Source organism: Pteropus vampyrus, unplaced genomic scaffold (assembly GCF_000151845.1).
Source record: "Pteropus vampyrus isolate Shadow unplaced genomic scaffold, Pvam_2.0 Scaffold47, whole genome shotgun sequence".
Lineage (NCBI taxonomy): Eukaryota > Metazoa > Chordata > Mammalia > Chiroptera > Pteropodidae > Pteropus > Pteropus vampyrus.
In genome coordinates this window covers 2,413,627-2,434,578 of record NW_011888828.1, presented here as the reverse complement: position 1 = coordinate 2,434,578, position 20,952 = coordinate 2,413,627, and the positions used below count along the sequence as shown (strand labels likewise).

The 20,952-nt window shown below is 40.2% G+C and overlaps 1 long non-coding RNA gene across 1 annotated transcript; it reads left to right on the top strand.

The window, feature by feature from the left end:
• Nucleotides 1-7,923: 7,923 nt before the first annotated feature.
• LOC111739120 lies at nt 7,924-10,778 on the top strand. Its single transcript, XR_002780115.1, has 2 exons — nt 7,924-8,033; nt 8,955-10,778. It is a non-coding gene; the product is annotated as an uncharacterized LOC111739120 (long non-coding RNA).
• The last annotated feature ends 10,174 nt before the right edge of the window (nt 10,779-20,952 follow it).

The window sequence follows — 20,952 nt, the reverse complement described above, 5'->3', positions numbered from 1 at the left end:
ATAAATGTGTTTCAGCTTTCGGACGTGTTCAGATGACTGTTAAAATTGTCTTGAGAGAGCAACAAATTACAGAATCTAGTTTCTTGTCCTTCGATCCATCTCGATGTTTTTCTTGAAGGGGCTACATATAAGCCGTGTTCCATCTTTCACTAAGGCCAATCCTTATTTTGCCTATTTTCTTGGATCTTAGGAAGTATATGGGAAACATGGTAAGGGAGAGTTGGTACAACTGAAATACCTAAATGATTTTTAATAAACCAAATAATTCAATATATGAAGCCTTTTATTGGAGTCGCAATCACAGAAAGACTCAGACAGGACAAATTACTTCCTTGGGTCTCAGTGTCCTCCTCTATGAAATGAAGGGTGTATGTGATTAGTGTTTACCTAAGTGTGCCACCCATGCCACTAGTGGTACATGAAATAATTTTAGGTGGTATGTGGACAACTGTTTTAAATTATGTATTTATTTTACTAGCTTAGCGAACCTGTAATGTTTATGAAAATTACTGCTTAGAAGTAAAGTGGGCATTAGGGTTTTTTTTAAAAAAGCTATAACATAAAGTATTAAGTAAATGATATCAGGATATGACATAATAGTGTCATGTTATGTTCGAATGAGTAACATTTGGAAAATACTAGACCGGATAATCTCTAAAGTATGTTATAGCTCTAAGTCTAAACTGTCTATAATTTTGAAGCCTTTGCTACAAACCTTGCTCACATTAACCGTAATAGAGAAGCCAAAATTAAATAAAACAGACAAAGGTGAAACAGCAGAAGTGGAAAGAAAGAAAGTGCTTGGAAAATTCTTAGACTTGATGATCACTCAAGAATTAAAACGATACATTGCCTTTAATTTTGACGTAGAATTTTCACATAACTGTGTAAGCAGCCTCATGCAACACTTTCACTAAAGCCTTTCGAAAAACCCCATCTTGAATTGTGAATTCTGCAACAGTGCCCCCAACGTTTACGTTGTGGTCGACACCAGCGTTCTGAGAGCTGCGAGTTCTGTGCTGGCTGCCCTTTCGCTGCTTGTTGGGATGGAAAGACGATAACACGTGCTGACTTCATTTACTGAGTGCCCAGCAATGGTCTTGCACTTTACAAACTTTATCTTATGTAATCCGCACAACCACCTACAAAAGAGGTATTATTTCCCCTGTTTTCAGATTAAGCAACTGCAGCCCTTGGAGTTTCCTAACTTGTTATCTTACCCAAGAGCTCACAGTAGTCTGTGGTGAGTATTTAAAAAAGTGTAACCCAGGTCTGCCTCATTTCTAAGAACACACTATTTCTACAACATGAAAGTTTTATGTTAGAGTTTTAAAGTGTGTGTGTGTGTGTGTGAGAGAGAGAGAGAGAGAGAGAGACAGAGAGAGAGAGAGAGAGAGGAAGAAAGAGGCCTTTGGATTTAACCAAGAAAAGCTTTTGGAAGAACACAAAGTCTTGAAGAGTAGATCAGAGACTTAGGCTGAGGTAGTAACTACAGGGTGGGTCATTTCAAAGAAACAAGTGGTTATCCTGAAGACCATCATCTCTGTCTTGACAGTTTATGCTGCATTCTGGGAGATCCCTGGATTGCAACGCCTCCTCTGCCTCTACAGATAACCACCGCTGCCCCGCCACTCATGCCCAGGGTGACAGCTGGCATCTTTCATTACCGTAGTAGTTTTCTTCCCCTGAAGCTTATCTGTCCATAACCCCGGCTAAGAGCCCATTCTCTCACTGCCCCCTCCACCAGCTCTTAACTCTCAGCAAAAAGTGACCACGCTGTTTGCCAAACTTGCCAAACAATCACTCGTTGACCTTTCCTCCCCTTTTATCATCCAGGAGTCTTCCTTGGAATGCTCTAATCCTTTAAGGATGACCAAATAGCCATTCCCCTTTCCTTGAGAATTCTCCGTCATCCAAAAATAATGTGGGAAGTTAGAATATGTAAAATTAGAAATTATATCTACTGATAAAATTATCACCCCTTGATCCTCATGAAAAGAGAAAAGTTCTCATATAAATTAACTTCATTTGTTTTCTTAAGTATCAAGCGGGGAAATAAAGCTGAAAACATTATAGTATTTGCAATGCAGTCTTTGTCATAAAGGTGCTAAGGAGAGAAGGAAGCTATCTCTAAGCATACCTTGTTTAAAACACAATGGCTTCAGTTTCAGACAGCTGAAAGGTGCTCAAGGGAAAGGAGACCAGCAAAGAAAATCTGGATGTAAACTCTTGATTTAATCCCTCTCCCAATTGTCTCCGATCAGTGCCATACCCACTCGCAGTGAAGTCCTGAAGGAGGTGCGTTCTCAGGAGAGTCTCCAAGGTTGGGCCAACCCACCTTTTAGTTTCAATACAAGAGACTGCCGTTTTTGCAAGTCAAAAATGGCCAAATATCAGCAATTCCAACCTATACATTTCCTTCCCATCATAGGAGACCTTGAACTTGGTCTCCACCTCATCCACATTTAAAGGACATCTCTTCTGGACTGCCCTTTTGTAGCACCAGCCTCCACATCCAGATGTGATCTAGCTCAGACTGATCCCTGAACTTCGGCCTGGGTAGGAGCTCTGCTCTGAGGTCCCTGTTTCTGTGCAACTTGCTTCGGGACGGGGTTTTACTTTAGAAGGACCATATCTTGACAAACATAGGGGACAGGATGTACCTCAGAGAATTCCCACGGCTGAAAAGGCTCTGGGCCCCAGATGGTCGCTTGGTATACCATACCCTCCAAAACATAGGTGATGTCTTCTATTTTGATTTTTTCTTTCATTAAAAAATGCCGTTAAGTACCCACTAAATTTATTTGAAGACCCACAAACAGATCATGACCTACTGTTTGAAAAATATTTCTCAGAGAAGACCTCCTGGATAAATTTTTTAGTATAAATGAAACAAAAATGAAGCCCACCCCCCACACCCCCCGCCCTGAAGGTTTGCTTTCTTGGGTGCCGTGACCTAGTTTTTCTGGCCCGGCCTCAATCCTTTTGTTACTCTGACCCAGACTTTACAGATCAAGGACCTTGACAGCTGCTTTGGGAACCTCATTCTGCTTTCCTTAGGGCCAGGCCACCCCAGGCTTCCTGCCTAGAATTTCCTTTCCCTTGAAAATATGTGCATGACCATGATGTGAAATTGTAGCTTCAGAGATTCATCGGTTTTCTATTTTAATAATGCTAAGTTTTAATCCAATTTCGAACATGTAAGATGTATTTGGTACAGTTGATCTTAACAAATATATAGCACCATACACAAACAACTGAGCCCAAGTACCAATATCCTAACTATATATTATGAAAGAGAATGAGATTGAAAAATGGCAAAATTGTACTTCCCAAGTATATTTTCAAAGTCTGTTGTATTTTCTAAGATTAAAAAAAAAAGTCAGAATTTTTCTTCATAGCTTTTATTTTAGATTGTATTATTTATTCGTGGTTATTTGATTAGTCACAATCTCCTCCATTAGATCCAAGTTCAATGAGATCAGAAACTGCAATGCTCGTTATACAGTAGGTTTTGGTAAACATTTGCTGAGTGAGAAAATGAATGTTTCCTTTAAGAAGACTTCGGTAAGATTTCTTTTTCCACAAAGACTTTGAACTTTCTCTCATGTCTTATAAAGTAGAATACTGAATGTGAATTTGTCACCGAATCAAAAAACAGATGTACAGCCCTACAGGTCTGAGTTATTTTTAGAATTCCAATTGGGGTTTAATCCCCCCAATATATAGCAGCATCTAGCCCCAAATGTAGCTAACACAAGAGCTGCTATCTATTGCATGCCTCACAATAACTCTAGGAAGTGGGTACTGCTGTTATCCCCCATTATATAGAAGAGGAAACTGAGGCTCAGCTGGACTTAAGCTAAGTCTCTAGAATCCATGCCATTTTGCCTTTATGCTGCCTTTTTGTGAAACATCTTATCTTTTTTAAAAAAATGTGTTTTCTCTTAATCCTTCTGAGAATCTTTTGTACAAAAGGATCATTAAGAAATGTCATGGAAGAGGGATGAGCTTTAAAATCAGGTTATTCCCCCCCACCCCACCCCCAAAATGTGTAATGTCATAATGGAGTGGCTCCTTAAAGATGTTTACTCATATTCTGAACAAGGCACTTAAAAAAAATTTGTCTTTTCTCAATGAAAGTAAATAGCCAACCTTTCAAATAACATCACGACTGCCTGATCTTAGATTGTATTCTTTCAAATATAGATAGATGTCCCAGTAACTGAGAGAAGTAGCTGTTTCTAAAATAAAATAAATTTTAAGATGAGGAACAGGAAATAATAATTTGACTATAGTTTTTAAAAGGTGTTCTAAACAGTTTTTAAAGTCAAAAGAGGGAGATTTTGTTCATCTATAATTCTATGAATAATTTCTGCTTTGGAGCATGGAAAGTCTTCTTGAGATTTATTTTAATCTGAAAGCTCTATGCCTCTCATCTTGTCACTTCCCTCTACTTGAGTGCGCAGAACGTGCAAAAGGTGTTAGATGGGGCTCTGAGGAGCATGGTCTGAGTTCTCTGAATTTTACAAAAGCAGTGGCAATTTTTGTTACTTTTCTCAGAGTTATTTGCATTTCAAAAGGACACATTTTGATTTTTTTTTTCTTGGTCTCTCATAATCAATGATCAAAGTGAGCTCCTTTAAGAACCTGGCTAACGACAAATACTGTGACCACCCGAAGCACTCAATAAATGCTTAGTCAGTAAAATCTGACGTTAAGACCGACCTCAGCAAGCTCCTTGCCAACCTCAAGGTCGGTGAAGATTGACTGTTGCCTCTTCCGTGTTCCTTCTGCCCCTTTTCTTCTCTTGCCTAGTCTCACCTTTGACCTCAGAAACTAGACTGAGATCCTTTCTGCGGGCTCATGGTAGGAGGGTCTACAGATAACCACCGCTGCCCCACCACTCATGCCCAGGGTGACAGCTGGCATCTTTCATTACCATAGTAGTTTTCTTCCCCTGAAGCTTATCTGTCCATAACCCCGGCTAAGAGCCCGTTCTCTCACTGCCCCCTCCACCAGCTCTTAACTCTCAGCAAAAAGTGACCACGCTGTTTGCCAAACTTGCCAAACAATCACTCGTTGACCTTTCCTCCCCTTTTATCATCCAGGAGTCTTCCTTGGAATGCTCTAATCCTTTAAGGATGACCAAATAGCCATTCCCCTTTCCTTGAGAATTCTCCGTCATCCAAAAATAATGTGGGAAGTTAGAATATGTAAAATTAGAAATTATATCTACTGATAAAATTATCACCCCTTGATCCTCATGAAAAGAGAAAAGTTCTCATATAAATTAACTTCATTTGTTTTCTTAAGTATCAAGCGGGGAAATAAAGCTGAAAACATTATAGTATTTGCAATGCAGTCTTTGTCATAAAGGTGCTAAGGAGAGAAGGAAGCTATCTCTAAGCATACCTTGTTTAAAACACAATGGCTTCAGTTTCAGACAGCTGAAAGGTGCTCAAGGGAAAGGAGACCAGCAAAGAAAATCTGGATGTAAACTCTTGATTTAATCCCTCTCCCAATTGTCTCCGATCAGTGCCATACCCACTCGCAGTGAAGTCCTGAAGGAGGTGCGTTCTCAGGAGAGTCTCCAAGGTTGGGCCAACCCACCTTTTAGTTTCAATACAAGAGACTGCCGTTTTTGCAAGTCAAAAATGGCCAAATATCAGCAATTCCAACCTATACATTTCCTTCCCATCATAGGAGACCTTGAACTTGGTCTCCACCTCATCCACATTTAAAGGACATCTCTTCTGGACTGCCCTTTTGTAGCACCAGCCTCCACATCCAGATGTGATCTAGCTCAGACTGATCCCTGAACTTCGGCCTGGGTAGGAGCTCTGCTCTGAGGTCCCTGTTTCTGTGCAACTTGCTTCGGGACGGGGTTTTACTTTAGAAGGACCATATCTTGACAAACATAGGGGACAGGATGTACCTCAGAGAATTCCCACGGCTGAAAAGGCTCTGGGCCCCAGATGGTCGCTTGGTATACCATACCCTCCAAAACATAGGTGATGTCTTCTATTTTGATTTTTTCTTTCATTAAAAAATGCCGTTAAGTACCCACTAAATTTATTTGAAGACCCACAAACAGATCATGACCTACTGTTTGAAAAATATTTCTCAGAGAAGACCTCCTGGATAAATTTTTTAGTATAAATGAAACAAAAATGAAGCCCACCCCCCACACCCCCCGCCCTGAAGGTTTGCTTTCTTGGGTGCCGTGACCTAGTTTTTCTGGCCCGGCCTCAATCCTTTTGTTACTCTGACCCAGACTTTACAGATCAAGGACCTTGACAGCTGCTTTGGGAACCTCATTCTGCTTTCCTTAGGGCCAGGCCACCCCAGGCTTCCTGCCTAGAATTTCCTTTCCCTTGAAAATATGTGCATGACCATGATGTGAAATTGTAGCTTCAGAGATTCATCGGTTTTCTATTTTAATAATGCTAAGTTTTAATCCAATTTCGAACATGTAAGATGTATTTGGTACAGTTGATCTTAACAAATATATAGCACCATACACAAACAACTGAGCCCAAGTACCAATATCCTAACTATATATTATGAAAGAGAATGAGATTGAAAAATGGCAAAATTGTACTTCCCAAGTATATTTTCAAAGTCTGTTGTATTTTCTAAGATTAAAAAAAAAAGTCAGAATTTTTCTTCATAGCTTTTATTTTAGATTGTATTATTTATTCGTGGTTATTTGATTAGTCACAATCTCCTCCATTAGATCCAAGTTCAATGAGATCAGAAACTGCAATGCTCGTTATACAGTAGGTTTTGGTAAACATTTGCTGAGTGAGAAAATGAATGTTTCCTTTAAGAAGACTTCGGTAAGATTTCTTTTTCCACAAAGACTTTGAACTTTCTCTCATGTCTTATAAAGTAGAATACTGAATGTGAATTTGTCACCGAATCAAAAAACAGATGTACAGCCCTACAGGTCTGAGTTATTTTTAGAATTCCAATTGGGGTTTAATCCCCCCAATATATAGCAGCATCTAGCCCCAAATGTAGCTAACACAAGAGCTGCTATCTATTGCATGCCTCACAATAACTCTAGGAAGTGGGTACTGCTGTTATCCCCCATTATATAGAAGAGGAAACTGAGGCTCAGCTGGACTTAAGCTAAGTCTCTAGAATCCATGCCATTTTGCCTTTATGCTGCCTTTTTGTGAAACATCTTATCTTTTTTAAAAAAATGTGTTTTCTCTTAATCCTTCTGAGAATCTTTTGTACAAAAGGATCATTAAGAAATGTCATGGAAGAGGGATGAGCTTTAAAATCAGGTTATTCCCCCCCACCCCACCCCCAAAATGTGTAATGTCATAATGGAGTGGCTCCTTAAAGATGTTTACTCATATTCTGAACAAGGCATTTAAAGAAAATTTGTCTTTTCTCAATGAAAGTAAATAGCCAACCTTTCAAATAACATCACTACTGCCTGATCTTAGATTGTATTCTTTCAAATATAGATAGATGTCCCAGTAACTGAGAGAAGTAGCTGTTTCTAAAATAAAATAAATTTTAAGATGAGGAACAGGAAATAATAATTTGACTATAGTTTTTAAAAGGTGTTCTAAACAGTTTTTAAAGTCAAAAGAGGGAGATTTTGTTCATCTATAATTCTATGAATAATTTCTGCTTTGGAGCATGGAAAGTCTTCTTGAGATTTATTTTAATCTGAAAGCTCTATGCCTCTCATCTTGTCACTTCCCTCTACTTGAGTGCGCAGAACGTGCAAAAGGTGTTAGATGGGGCTCTGAGGAGCATGGTCTGAGTTCTCTGAATTTTACAAAAGCAGTGGCAATTTTTGTTACTTTTCTCAGAGTTATTTGCATTTCAAAAGGACACATTTTGATCTTTTTTTTTTTCTTGGTCTCTCATAATCAATGATCAAAGTGAGCTCCTTTAAGAACCTGGCTAACGACAAATACTGTGACCACCCGAAGCACTCAATAAATGCTTAGTCAGTAAAATCTGACGTTAAGACCGACCTCAGCAAGCTCCTTGCCAACCTCAAGGTCGGTGAAGATTGACTGTTGCCTCTTCCGTGTTCCTTCTGCCCCTTTTCTTCTCTTGCCTAGTCTCACCTTTGACCTCAGAAACTAGACTGAGATCCTTTCTGCGGGCTCATGGTAGGAGGGTGCCAATAATTAGGTAACAATCTATTAGCTGATGACATTAGGTAACTGCCCCTTTGATTTCTATCTGTAGCCAGTACAACTGGGGCTTGGACAGCTGCCAGGGAAGCCATGGTGATCCAGCCACCCAGAGAAACAAACCCACGGAATCGTGTTTAGGTATAAAAATCAAAGTGGGAAATCATGCAGATAAATAATGCTGCTTTGACAAGCCATCTCTGATCCTCTCACAAAGAAGTTTGAGAATAAGATGAGAAATGGATTTTAGAGTTACAGGGCTTGATTTTTTTGTAATATTAAAGAAACAGTGGGAAAAGAACTATACACACTGATGAGAAAGACCTGTTACTGGCCCTCCCACACTGCCTCACATTGTAGTCTGAGATTGTTACATACCTATCTGGTCTGGGGAGTCCTCGCGTGCCAAAAAATGTATACCTATTGAGCAGAAACCACAAAAATCTGAGTTTCTTTCCTTCCATGTCACATGAAATAATTTTTCTTTGTTTAGAAAAAGGTAATATAGTAGCGATGTAAACATTATAACTTTTTAAACCACATAAGTATCATAACTCTAACAAAACTTCATTTTTGCATGTTACTTCCCACACGCATGGTTCGAATATAATCGCGCTCACAATGTACATACACATTTTATGCCAAAATATTTAACAGTAAATAAATCCACCCACTTGAACAAAAACCTGTTCTTTGATCTGTTTACTGAATTCACTATATACATTGCCAAATCTTTTATGTTGCAAGTTCCGTCTAAATTCTTTCCTTCCTCTCTCCTTCCAGGAACGAAGGATTCTGCAGGACATTAGACATTTTGCTTGACTTTGGACTTCTACTGCCAGTGGGATTTTTACTTGTAAACTAAACTTTATACACAGTTGGACTAAGCAAAGTATTTAAAACCACTGTGACCTTTGGGTTCTCCCAAGTTTCCATATGGCTTCAAGCTTCCACCACTCCATTAAAATCCCTCCTCCTGAAATGAGCGACCATCTTTATCTTCTCTCTTAACACAATCTTTAAATGCTGGAGTTTTCCAGGGTTCAATCTGGAGCCCTAATTTCTGCTCTCACAGTATCCTCTCTGTTGGACAGTTCATCTAGTCCCACGGTTTTAAATACTTCCCCAAGCCTCTCCTCTAAGCTCACATACCCCATATATTCACCTTACTTCTCAGACTGCCTCCTCGCTATTTCCCCCACTGAACTGAAGATTGAAGATGCTGGTAGAAGTAATCACGGAAGAGTCATAGAATGTGACCATCCTTAAGAATTCAGAACTTTCCTCACAGGTACCGCAAACCCAGTCTCTCCAGAATAAAACTAGATCCAACCCAATCCCGCCCCGGGACTTTCCCTCTGCTAGCTCTCCTGCATCTCAGTGAATGGTGCCATCCTCCATCTAGCTGCTAAATCTAATGGGCCCTGTTGTGCTTAATTCCTCCCTTCCTTCTCTCACTTTCAGTGAATCCGACCATTTCAACTTGAATATTTCTCATCTTCAACAGTTTCTTTCCAGCTGTAAGCCATTTTCTATTCTTTCCCGAATCACTGCAGTAGTGGCCTGACTTGCCTGTTCCCACTCTTCCTTCTCACCAAAAATTAGCCAATATAATTTTTTTTTAAATAAAAATTGAATCACAATACACCACTTTTTGACCACCTTAAATGGATTGTACTTTCAATAGAGTCTGAACTTCTTTCATGGCCCACGTGATCTGGTCTCTTCCCCTTTTCTTATCTTCTCCCACCTCTTCTCATGCTCTGGACATCTCAGCGACACTCAGCTCCTTTCCCTAACTGAATATGCCAACCCATTTTCTACTGCAAGGTCTTGTACTTACTGTTCCTTCTGCTTGGGACCCTGCTGCCTACTGTTTGCTTTTACTCCTTCTGCTCATTCTTTAGGCCTCAGCTTCAGTGTGACCTCCTCCAAGGGGCCTCTCTCTGTCTAACTACACACACACACATGCACACACACACGCACACACACACACTGCACCTGTTCATTGATAGCATTTGTCGAATATTTTATTATGCATTTTTATTGACCATCAACTGCTTCTGCCATTTATCTTTTTTCTGTCTTCAGTGGTTTTTTCTTTTTTTCTGCCACTTATCTTTTCACTAGTTAATAGTATATTAATATTTGTTGAATAAGTAATTTATAAACTGTGAACACAAGGTAATTGGCTTTCAAAGGGGGGGATTATTTAAATTAAAAAAAAGAACATTCCATTGCTTGGAAATCTTGAGGTTTATAATCATTTGAGAATATAAGCCATTAAAATAATTTTAAGCAACAGTGTTCTCCGCATATTGGCCTACAAGGAAGCAGAGGCGTTAATTTGTATATTTGTTGGGAACATTTAACTGAAGATTGAAGATGCTGGTGGAAATAATCACAGGGCATGACCATTCTTAAGAATTCAAAACTTTCCTCTCCTGGTGTTTATGGGAAGAGATAATGTCAACAGTGGAGTCAGCCAAGAGTGTTCTTATTCAGTTATCAGTCGCAATAGAGAAGTCATTTGATCTGACAAAATGAGTGACAAGACGGTTTTATCATCATGGAACTGGTTCAGATAAAACGTTCAGACATCTGGAATTCCTTCAGAGTTTGGATCCTTTCTTGGCTTATGAAGAATGCATTTTAAAAAACATCTGGTTTGAATTCCTTCCATTTGTTAATTTGGTAAGCAAATATCACATAGTGTGAATTAGCCAGTGCATTCAAATATTTCGAAGGAAAACAATCTTCAATGAGTGACATTATGGAACTAAATAGCAAGTTAATTTTATTAATTTTATCTTTTGTTTATTTTACCTATAAAAATAAAGGCGTAAGTTTTTGATTATCCACCATGACAGTAGAGATGAACAGGAATATTTATTGTCTGATTTAATTCTATATCTTTGGTTATAGCATTATATTAGCATGTATCAGTTGATCAAGGAAGAAAATGGCTCAGATGCAAAATCAGGGCTAAGGAGAGCTGGACTGAGAGGCCAAGCTGGCCTTTCCAGAGCCTCTCAACTTCTCCTTTAAATGGAATAATCTCCACAGCAGAAGTGGTGTGTGTGCCGGCATGTGTGTGTATGCAAGGTTGCCAGCCCAGAAAACAAAGATGACCATACTAAGAACAGAAGCTGAGCAGGGTCTACGCAGAGAAAGTTGAACAGCTGAACCAGAGTGTTTATATCAGCCAATGACTTCTGAGCAGGATAGGAGAATTTTTTTAAGGTAGTACTAAAACTAGAAGTTATAAACATCCTCTCTACTTCTCTGAGAGCTTACAGGACCAGCTCAACACAGGATAAGGAATCAATTGAGAGAGAGGTGGGCGGAGGGAGAATTTTCTGGATAACAGGTGGCCACTGCAGGCCTTCGCAGCATGTATATTGATGGAAGAAACACTGGCCTTCTGCTCCACACACATACATATTTGGCCCTCAACAGAAATACAGTTAATGAAGATTCTGTTTTTAAAAGGAGCACTTTGGGCAACTGCAGACGGAAAAAGAAAATTAATGAAAAGCCTTCATGCACGGAGATAACCATTTTAAGGGCGACAAGCATGGGTGAGAAACAGCGTAAAGCCAAGCGGGGGATTATTTAATGAAAATATCCAGGGAAGGAAAGGAGAAGATCTTGACAGGCTAACACAGATGCAGTGACCTCGGTGAAATCTGATTAAGAATCCCTTTAAATGCTCAGTGATGAGAGATTAAAAGTTAACACCAGAACTGTTCTGTATATTTTTTTATATGTTTAATAACTATAAACTTCAACCGAGTCAACTTTTTGGTTAACTCCTTATTGTTAGTTGCCAGAGTATGGATTCAGTCAATCTCAACTTATTTCAGGGGTCTTTATAAAGATCTGAATTGTCAGAAAAAGAAATCTAAAGGCTTTGTTAAAGAAAGAAGGCTGTCCTCCACAAATCCAGCTGTTAATTGCAATCAAGATTCCAGAGTGGGCAGACCAGGTCAGCAGCATACCTTAGAGAACATGGAGTATGAGGGAGTTTCTTTCTGCCAAGGTGGATTTTACTCTACACTTTCAAGAATGGATGTTAATGGAATATGAGACCCTCTGATCCTAAGGTGAGAGGTTGAAGAAGTAAGGAAAAAGACTAATAGCGAGTTCTTACTTTACCATCTCTTTGATTTTTTTTTTTTTTTTTTTTTGTCTTTGCCCCTTCCAAAGCCTGTATTTGCCCACTAGGCTGCAATCTCCCAAGACAGCTGCTGGCCATTGCTGGGGATGGCACAGAGTGTGTTATGCCACTCATTCTGGAGGAGTGATGACTGAGCTGAGTCAGGAACGCTGGGTTTGCGTTCAAACCCAGTGGACCCTGCCCAAGTCTTCTGGTCCTTTCACATCTCATGATCTAGTCCTGCTGATAACATCCTCCCCCTCAGACCCAGAACCTTCTCTTGCTTGTTTCCACCTGCCCTCCTTCTCCATGGCTCATCGATTCATAAACTCTGCCTGGAGAAGCTCTTGGTGGTTTGGACCCATAAACTCACCAGGACTGGGGCCTCTTTCCAAGAAGGCCCCTCTCAGCTTGTAAAGGATCTGAGACATTCTCTACTCCATTTACTTCCCCTCTCCCATCCACCCAAACCTACTTAGCAAAGTCCAATGCCTTCGAGGCCAAGTCAAATCCTACATTCACCAAGAAACATCCTCAAAGCCTCTCAAAATATTTCCTCTGTTCTCCAAAGTTATTTATGTATATGTCTCTCTCTCCTCCTCGATCATGGAGTCCTCAACTCTTCCTTGCCTCAGACCCCAGCTTTTGTTCTGCTGAGTCTGTTGAATTGCTTTGAACAAAATAATTCTAAGTTCTTATTACATAAACATCACTAGGATAAGTATAAAAGAACTTCTGTTTAGGTTATTTAGTACATACAACACGTTCTGGTAAGTGTGTGTGTTTTTTTAACTCCTTTGTTGACATAGAATTCACATGCCATACAATTCACTCATTTAAACAGTCACTCCCAATTCAATATTTTTAGTATATTCACAGAGTTGAATTCACAACCACCACCACAATCTAATTTTACAACCATATTTCTCTCCAGAAGGAGATCTCGTACCCATTAACAGTCACTCCCTTCCGCCAGCCCCCCATGGTCCCTGGCTACTACTAATCTGCTCTGTCTCTTTAGATTTGCCTATTCTGGACATTTTATGTGAATAGAATCATACAATATGTGGTATTTTGTGATCTAAGCTTTACACTACTAAGACATTCAGAGGTTTTTCTTTTTGAAAGTTTGGCTCCTTTAAGTAAACCTCTTGCAAAATCCACTCTAGAAGGGAGAAATCACTAATCAGGCAAGAGGAACACTGGGTGACCTTTTTAAGGGTATTTGTATTTTAACAGTGCCTAACAATGTTATCACACAAATAAATGACTCTTATTTAAGGGGAGGACACTTGGGGCGAATGTAAAACAAATCATGAAGCAGCAGTGGTCCTCTTCCAAGGCTGGCTCTCCCCACTGGCATCTGCTGGAGGCAGCATACCCTGACAGGAGGAATTACCAAGTTCAAGTTCTTGGTAAAGGCCAAAAAATTGCTCTCTACCTCCTCACTAATAGGATGAAGTGCAGTGTTTCAACAATCTTTGAAAAGTCTCCTGAGAATTAAACTGATCCTCTTAAAGAAACAAGTGTATACCTTTACTACCAATTTCATAGGTTCTAAAATGCATATTTTTTTTCACATTTAAATGTTACATCAATTGGGATCCATCTTACAGTCATTGCTGGCCTGATGGCAGTCACAAAGGAGTTGTCATTGCTAGCATGAGCACAACTCTGTCATAACTGTTCACAGGACATTTCGATTAAGGTGTGTGCCTGGTTGGCACCACCTGCGCTAAGTCCCCAGGCCATTTACGTCTTCAGAAATTTACGCTATGATTTGACATTGGCATTCTACATACCCATTGCTCTTGATGGCGCAGAAGATGATAAACGAAGAAACACAGATATTATTGACCAAGGGTCAAAAAGTGATTCAGAAGACTCAGACTCTGCATGCAAAAAGTTTTAAGAATACCCTAACCTGATATTTTCCTCTTTATGTATGCACAAAAGTGATAGGTGATTTTTTAAAAATCTGCGTCAAAATCTGAAGGAGCACTTTCAAACTGATTTTTTTAAAGCTTCTTTTACAATCTTAAATTTTCCTTTTACAATCTTAAATATTCCTGGTGTGTTATCTCATTCCATGCCCTTTGCGAATTGGAGAAGGGGCTGAGAAATGGAGCCGAACTCTCAGAGACTCAAGCCAGCAGGGCTAGTTTTAAAAGTGAGTCTTACGTAAGGAACTTTTGAGGTTACTTCTCATGCCCCAATGCTAGTACAGAGAACAATAAAAATCATGATAGGGACAAGCAAGTTAGGACACACAAGATCAAGTGGGATTCAGTTTTCAGTGTGCTGGCCAGCAGCTCGGAGAGGCTCCATAAGCTCCTGGAATCCTTCGGAGGATTGCAGAACTCCGTAAACTATATGCTGACATCATCCCTGTCTGGGCAAAGATAGGACCAGCAGCCACCCAAGAATGGCCTTTCAGAATCCCTAATGAATTAATCACCATAAACCCAAGCAGGAGAGAGAAAACATGCTCAAGCCTGCCTTGGCCCAGGAGTCCAGCTCCCATTCACCAATTAACTTTACAGTCGCATCTGCCGTTCCTGCCAAGCTCTCCCATAAAGGAATTTATCACCTTCTGTTCTGCTTTTCTTCCCAAATGTGAATCAGAAACCAACAGTACCGTTTTAAAAGGCACTTTCAGCCAATCCAATTATGCTCCCAAGCACCTTTACACAGAATGAGTGCGCTTCTTCTGCATTTCCTTTTGTGGCTTTATTAACGATGCTGGCCCAGAAGCTCACTGCTAACTGGCGCCAATAATAATAAGAAACACTTGTTTATGTGCCAGGCACTGTTCTGAGGGCTTCATCTGTATTACCTCATCTAATCTTCACAAGAATCCATTGAGGCAAGTACTGTTATTATACTCATGTTACTGAGCAAACTGAGGCATAGAGAAGTTAAGAAACGTACCTAAGGTCACACAGCTCTAGACAGAAGAGATGAGGGTTGCACTCAGGCAAGCTAGCTCCAGAGTCCATGCTTCTAAACGCCGTCATGCTCAACCATGAAGAAAGGCATTAGATTCTCGCTTTGCCTTTTTATGTGAAGGTTAGCTAGTCATGGTTTTCACACTTTTAAAATCAGTCTTACTTAGAACTCATGAATGTGTAAAGGATCCAAGGGCCTGTAGGCATTGCCTCTGTTTGGCCTCCTCCCAGCCCCCGGAGGCGGCTGTGGGCATTTCCTGGGACCCCAGGGGCTTCTGGGAAACCTCTACCTGAATGCCTCTTCTTACTGAGGAGTTACCCGAGATCTCAGAGAAGCAGATAATTTCCCCAGGCTGCAGAACTAGTCATGGACAGACTGCGGGCAGAGCCCAGCTCTCCTGACCAGCTCCTGGCTCCCTGGCCCTGCCCCAGCACACTGCCTGTGCATGCCAGTTAGCGCCTGCTACACTGCCCTTAATGAGGACAAACAAATGTGCTCATTGCATTTTCAAGTATGAATGATGTGATCATTCAGCTCCCGCTTAGCAATTTTTTCTTTGGAAAGATCTAGGGCGGCTTCAAACATAAACTCCCAGATAAGAGTGGCATGCTTACAAGGGGAGTCCTCAAAATCAGAGCTGCAGGGTAGCTCTGCTCATGAATTCATTTCAGTTAGTCTCATCTTCAAGGGAATTTCTTGTCCAGCCATTACTATTATTTCATCCCAGATAGTGTCTAGAAGTCTGTCCTTTTAACTTATTCCTAATAAGATAGAGGACAGAAATCCTAAACCACCTGAGAAATTTTGAAGAGTTCATTCAAGTTGGTAATATCTCTTTTTCTGAGAGAATAAATCCCAAACTTCTTCTGTATGGATCACTTTGTATTTGCAGAGTCCACAAAGCGTCATTGTTTTTAAAAGCATTGCTGCTTGAAAACAAATCTGTGTCTTTTCCTTGAAATGAATCTGTGTCTTTTCCTTTGCAGCAAGCACTATCAAGACATTTTCTGAAGGCTCAAACCAGACCAATGGAATAATTGGCCATGAAGTAATAGTAACATACAATTGCCCCTGTGTATTTTTAAGTTAATAAAAAATGATGCTTTGACTGCGACACTTTCCTTTTGTTAACTGAACGTCGACTACCTGCCATGATAGTCTAACAACTTTTTCAGAACTCCAATCACATGCATGAAAAACCTAGGCAGCCTGCCCCTCTTTCTGACCTTGTCTTATACTTGTTTTGATAACTTCAGTAGCGTGATACATTTACATAAGGTAGAAGAAATAAAAAGAACTAAGTTTTTGACCAATACTGATATTTTAAAAATCTGTCTTCCTCTATGTGAATAGATGCCTCATGTTTAGAATCAAACGCAACCACAGTGTTATGTTCCGCATCTTCGGGCATCTTCAGATATGCCTGCCTTCATCTTTTATACACTTAGCCGAGTTATTTATGTGCTTTATTCATCTCTAGAAATAATGTCATATTAGTCATTAGGAAATATGAATTCCCTCTCAGTCTGGCTTGAGACCAGGGAGCTCTCAGGTATAACTTGGAACATTATGAGAAAAGTGAGCTAGCTACTCAGTTATGAAAGACATTATTAATACAGGGGGATAATCTTCCTGCTTTATATTAAGGTGGCTTTCTTCTTCGATCTCACTCAAATCTTAATTCAGTAGTCGCAGGCAAGAATACTCAGCGGGTAGATTCCTTGTCTGGAGGCAACCAAGTATGAAAGAAAAAACTATACCTACTAACATAACAGTACATGCCATTAGAACTACCTCATTTTATCCAGTAATTTTTCCAATGCAATTGTTCTTAAGTGGAGCATTTTCAATATACAGACATGCAGTCTCCACCCCAAGATCTGCTAGGTGAGAATCTTTTGGGATATAATTCAAGTAGTGTGTTGAAAGGCTTCTCAAGTTTTGTTGTTGTTGTTGTTGTTGTTGTTGTTGTTTTCTATGCCTAACCTAATTGGCTAAGAATGACTTTTCTCAATGACTCATTTTTGTATTCTAATTTTTCAGAATTTAAAGCACTCTTGTAAGTTTTTGAAATGTTTTATTGGCAAAATTAATTTTCCTGGTTAATACCTCACAACTCCAACAGATGATTTGAAGGGTAAAGTTGACAGCAAGTGATACTTGGAGGAAGACAGATGAGATGAAAAGTTTGAAGACTTCACCAAGTTTCAGTGTGAAGGAAAAACAATCCGTGTGGGTTAATAACGCCTACCATCTGCTGACTTCATGCAATGGTGTGGTGTCAAGACAGGTGCATCTCCGCCACCAAAACTGGCTTGGTCATTGTCACTAAAAGGTAGTCTTAAGCGTAGAGGCCCAACACTGAGCAGACCCAGCAGAGTCTCTGACCTGTGTAGTCTCTTTTCCTGGGGAGGACTCCTGAAGCCTTGGGGAACACTGTGCAAACATCTAAGGAGTGGACCTTCCACAGCTGTCACTGCCAGGCAAAGCTTGGTCCCTTCTGGCGACACACATTCCTGCACACGTCTGGCATTGCGATGGCAGGTCACTGCCCCCGAGTGAGTGGTGCAAGAATGAGAAGTGGTCAAACAAGGTATCAAAGGTAGGCCAGACCGTATCGAGTTTAGGTTAATATACTGTCATCTCACATGTCTGTGAGGTCGTTTTACACAAAGAGCATTTTCTCTTGGGTGAAACAACACCCCTTCAAAAATAGCAAAACATGAAATGCGAAGGAATCACAATAGGTTAAATCTACTCCACGCTCTGGTTTTCTATGTGCAGATGCCTGTCGTGAGAAGCTTGTAAAACCAACCGCCGAGACTGCTCATGCATAGGCGCTGCCGATTTTACAAATGCATAGTAAGTAACGCAGCCTCCTCTCCAGGGGCAGGCTCCAGCCTGATGTTCACACAGCCAGCAGAAATAATCTCTTGCAGGAGATAGAATTTCATCATTTAGCGTTATTCCTTCAAAGGAAGCTGCACTCTCAGCCACACACACCATTTCAGAGTTGCTGCTGCCCTCCCCCTGGCTGCGTCCCTTCAAATTAATGGTAGCCAGCAGATAATCAATGGCTTTTACATAGGACAGCAGAGAAGATGCTATAGGTCTCTCTACCAGAGATATTTGTCATGAGAGGCAGATACCAGGTTTTTTTTTTTAAAAAAAATAACGTTGTTTTTTCTGGATTCTAAAAGTAAATCATGTTCGATACAGAAATGTTGCAAAATAAGAAAGCTTGAAAAAGAAAAACGAATCATTTGTCATTCAGTCATTCAAAAATAGCCACTCTAATGTTTTAGAGAACTCTGCAGGCTCTTACATAATGGGCATTGCACCGTATACTCGGCGTGTAGCCTGCTTTCTCACTTAATATTATATTGTGCATGTTGGATATTTAGTCACTTCTTTCTGTAATTATGAATAATGTTTCAGTGAATCTCCTTGGATGTAAGTTTTAGTGTACATTTCTCATTATTTCCTTAAGGTAGATTGCTACAAGTGGGATTTCTAGTTCAAAAGGTTTAAATGAACATAATGGCATTTCAACAAAGGTTTTCTAGGATAATTGGAAAACACGCCGCTGTGTTTAACTGGTTGTGTACGGCTGTTTCTGGGTAAGGAAAAACCATCTGCCACCAGCTTTTCTCATGCCGACACTTTTCTGTTGTTGGTCTGGTCTTAGTTAGGGTTGATGCTTTCTCTGGAGAAGAGATAATTGAATGACAGGCCCCACACTCTCCAGCTGCCTTTCATCCCTCCAGATCGGTTTCCCTACTCCGCCCTGTTTTGTGCCCTGCAAGGCCGATCTTCATGGACCGCATCAACGCGCTCCCTCCCTCTGTGCATCCAGTAGGTTCTACCCATGAGAGACAGCTACCGTCGCAGAAGGAGAAAGAAGGTGGCTTTTTAGCCTCCAGACTGCTCCCTGAAGAACTGCTGTGAGTTGACCGTATCCTTTTTTTCTCCCTTATCTGCACTTTTTAAAATTGTGGTAAAATATACATAACATAACATGTACTATTTTTAGGTGTATAATTCATTTACAGTGTTGTGCAACCGTCACTACCATCCACTTCAAGAACATTTTATTATCCCAAACAGAAATTCCACACCCATTAAACAATAACTCTTTGTTACCCACCTCTCTCTAGCCCCTGGTAGTCTCTATTCTGCTTTCTGTATCCATGAATTTACCTGTTCTAGGTACCTCTTATAAAGGGAATCATAATATTTGTCTTTTGGCTTATTTCACTTAGCAAAATGTTTTCAAGTTTCATCCATGTTGTAGCATGTGTCAGAATTTCATTCCTTTTTAAGGTTGAATAATACTCCATTGTGTGTATTTACCACATTTTGTTATCTATTCATCTGTTGATGGGCATTTGGCTTGTTTGCACCATTTGGCTATTGTAAGTCATGCTGCTATGAACATTGCTGTATAATGGCTGCATCTTTTTTCAAGGCCATAAATGCTGTCAGGTGGCCCCTTCCATACGACTGCCCTCTGTTCCAATAACCACTCCCTTTCCTTGGCCTTTTAGGCTTAGGGCAGGAGTGGCTCCCACTGTTGCTGGTCTTAGGGTGCTGTGCCATCTCATGCCTTCGTAATTCTTCTCTTTATCAATCTTTCTTTAAACTACCCAGTTTGAGTGTGCCATCTATGTCCTGCCGGGATTCTGACTTTCATTGAATTGTAGCTGTAAACTGTCTCTACTTAAGGCTTGAAACAACTGAATACCTCTCAAAGAGTACCCGGGCATATCGCCAATGCATCCCACCAGCAGAAACTGACAAGCATCTGGAAATCTAAAATAATACGGGTGCCCAGGCTCTGTCCCACTTCAATAGATTCAAAATATCTCATGTGAGGACCCGGAAAAATCTTCATTTTAAAGAAGTTTGTCAGTGTTTTGGATGCTGTTGGTCCATGGTCCAGTATGAGTCCCTGGCACTGGAATTCTTGTTTGTTGCCTTGAACCAAGGTGGACTTCTCGTCTGCTTTAAGAATTTAGGCCAACACTTTAAACTAAAGTAGCCCATTTCTACACTGAAATGAAGATTTGAGAATTAATCACATTTCATTCACATACACTTTCTAAATTAACTCTGTTTCATCTCGGGTTACCTTCCAGATTATCAAGCGTTTAGAGGGGGAGAACAGATTATGATTTTTATACCCAGAGATTGTCTTCTAAGCTGCCAACACCTCATCCGTCTTTCTCCAGGCTCTATCTCACTGTGCCTAATCTTTTATGTTCAAGATTCTGTAGAAGTAACAAAAGGCCAAGATTGAGAAGCTGCCAGCATGCAACCTTCATACTTCTAAAAGTTGCTTAATTAAAAATACTTCTCGTAGTATATATTTCCTGAGGTATACAAGTACAGCTGTCCTTGTCTAAAGTCACAGCCGACATGCTAGGACTGCATTACCCATCCCTCCTGGCAATGGCTGCAAATTTAAACGTTTCCCAGAAATAAGTAGGGAGCCGAAAGGCGAGATAAGGAAACAGGCTTTATCTACCTCAATATTGTGCAAAGGCAACTATGAATTTAGAGTATTAAATAAGTCATTATAATATCTTCGCTTATTACCTCATGTTTATTCTCATTCCTGTGAGGTGGTAGTTTCGGGCAATTCATTCAACTTCTCTGAATTTCGACTTCTTT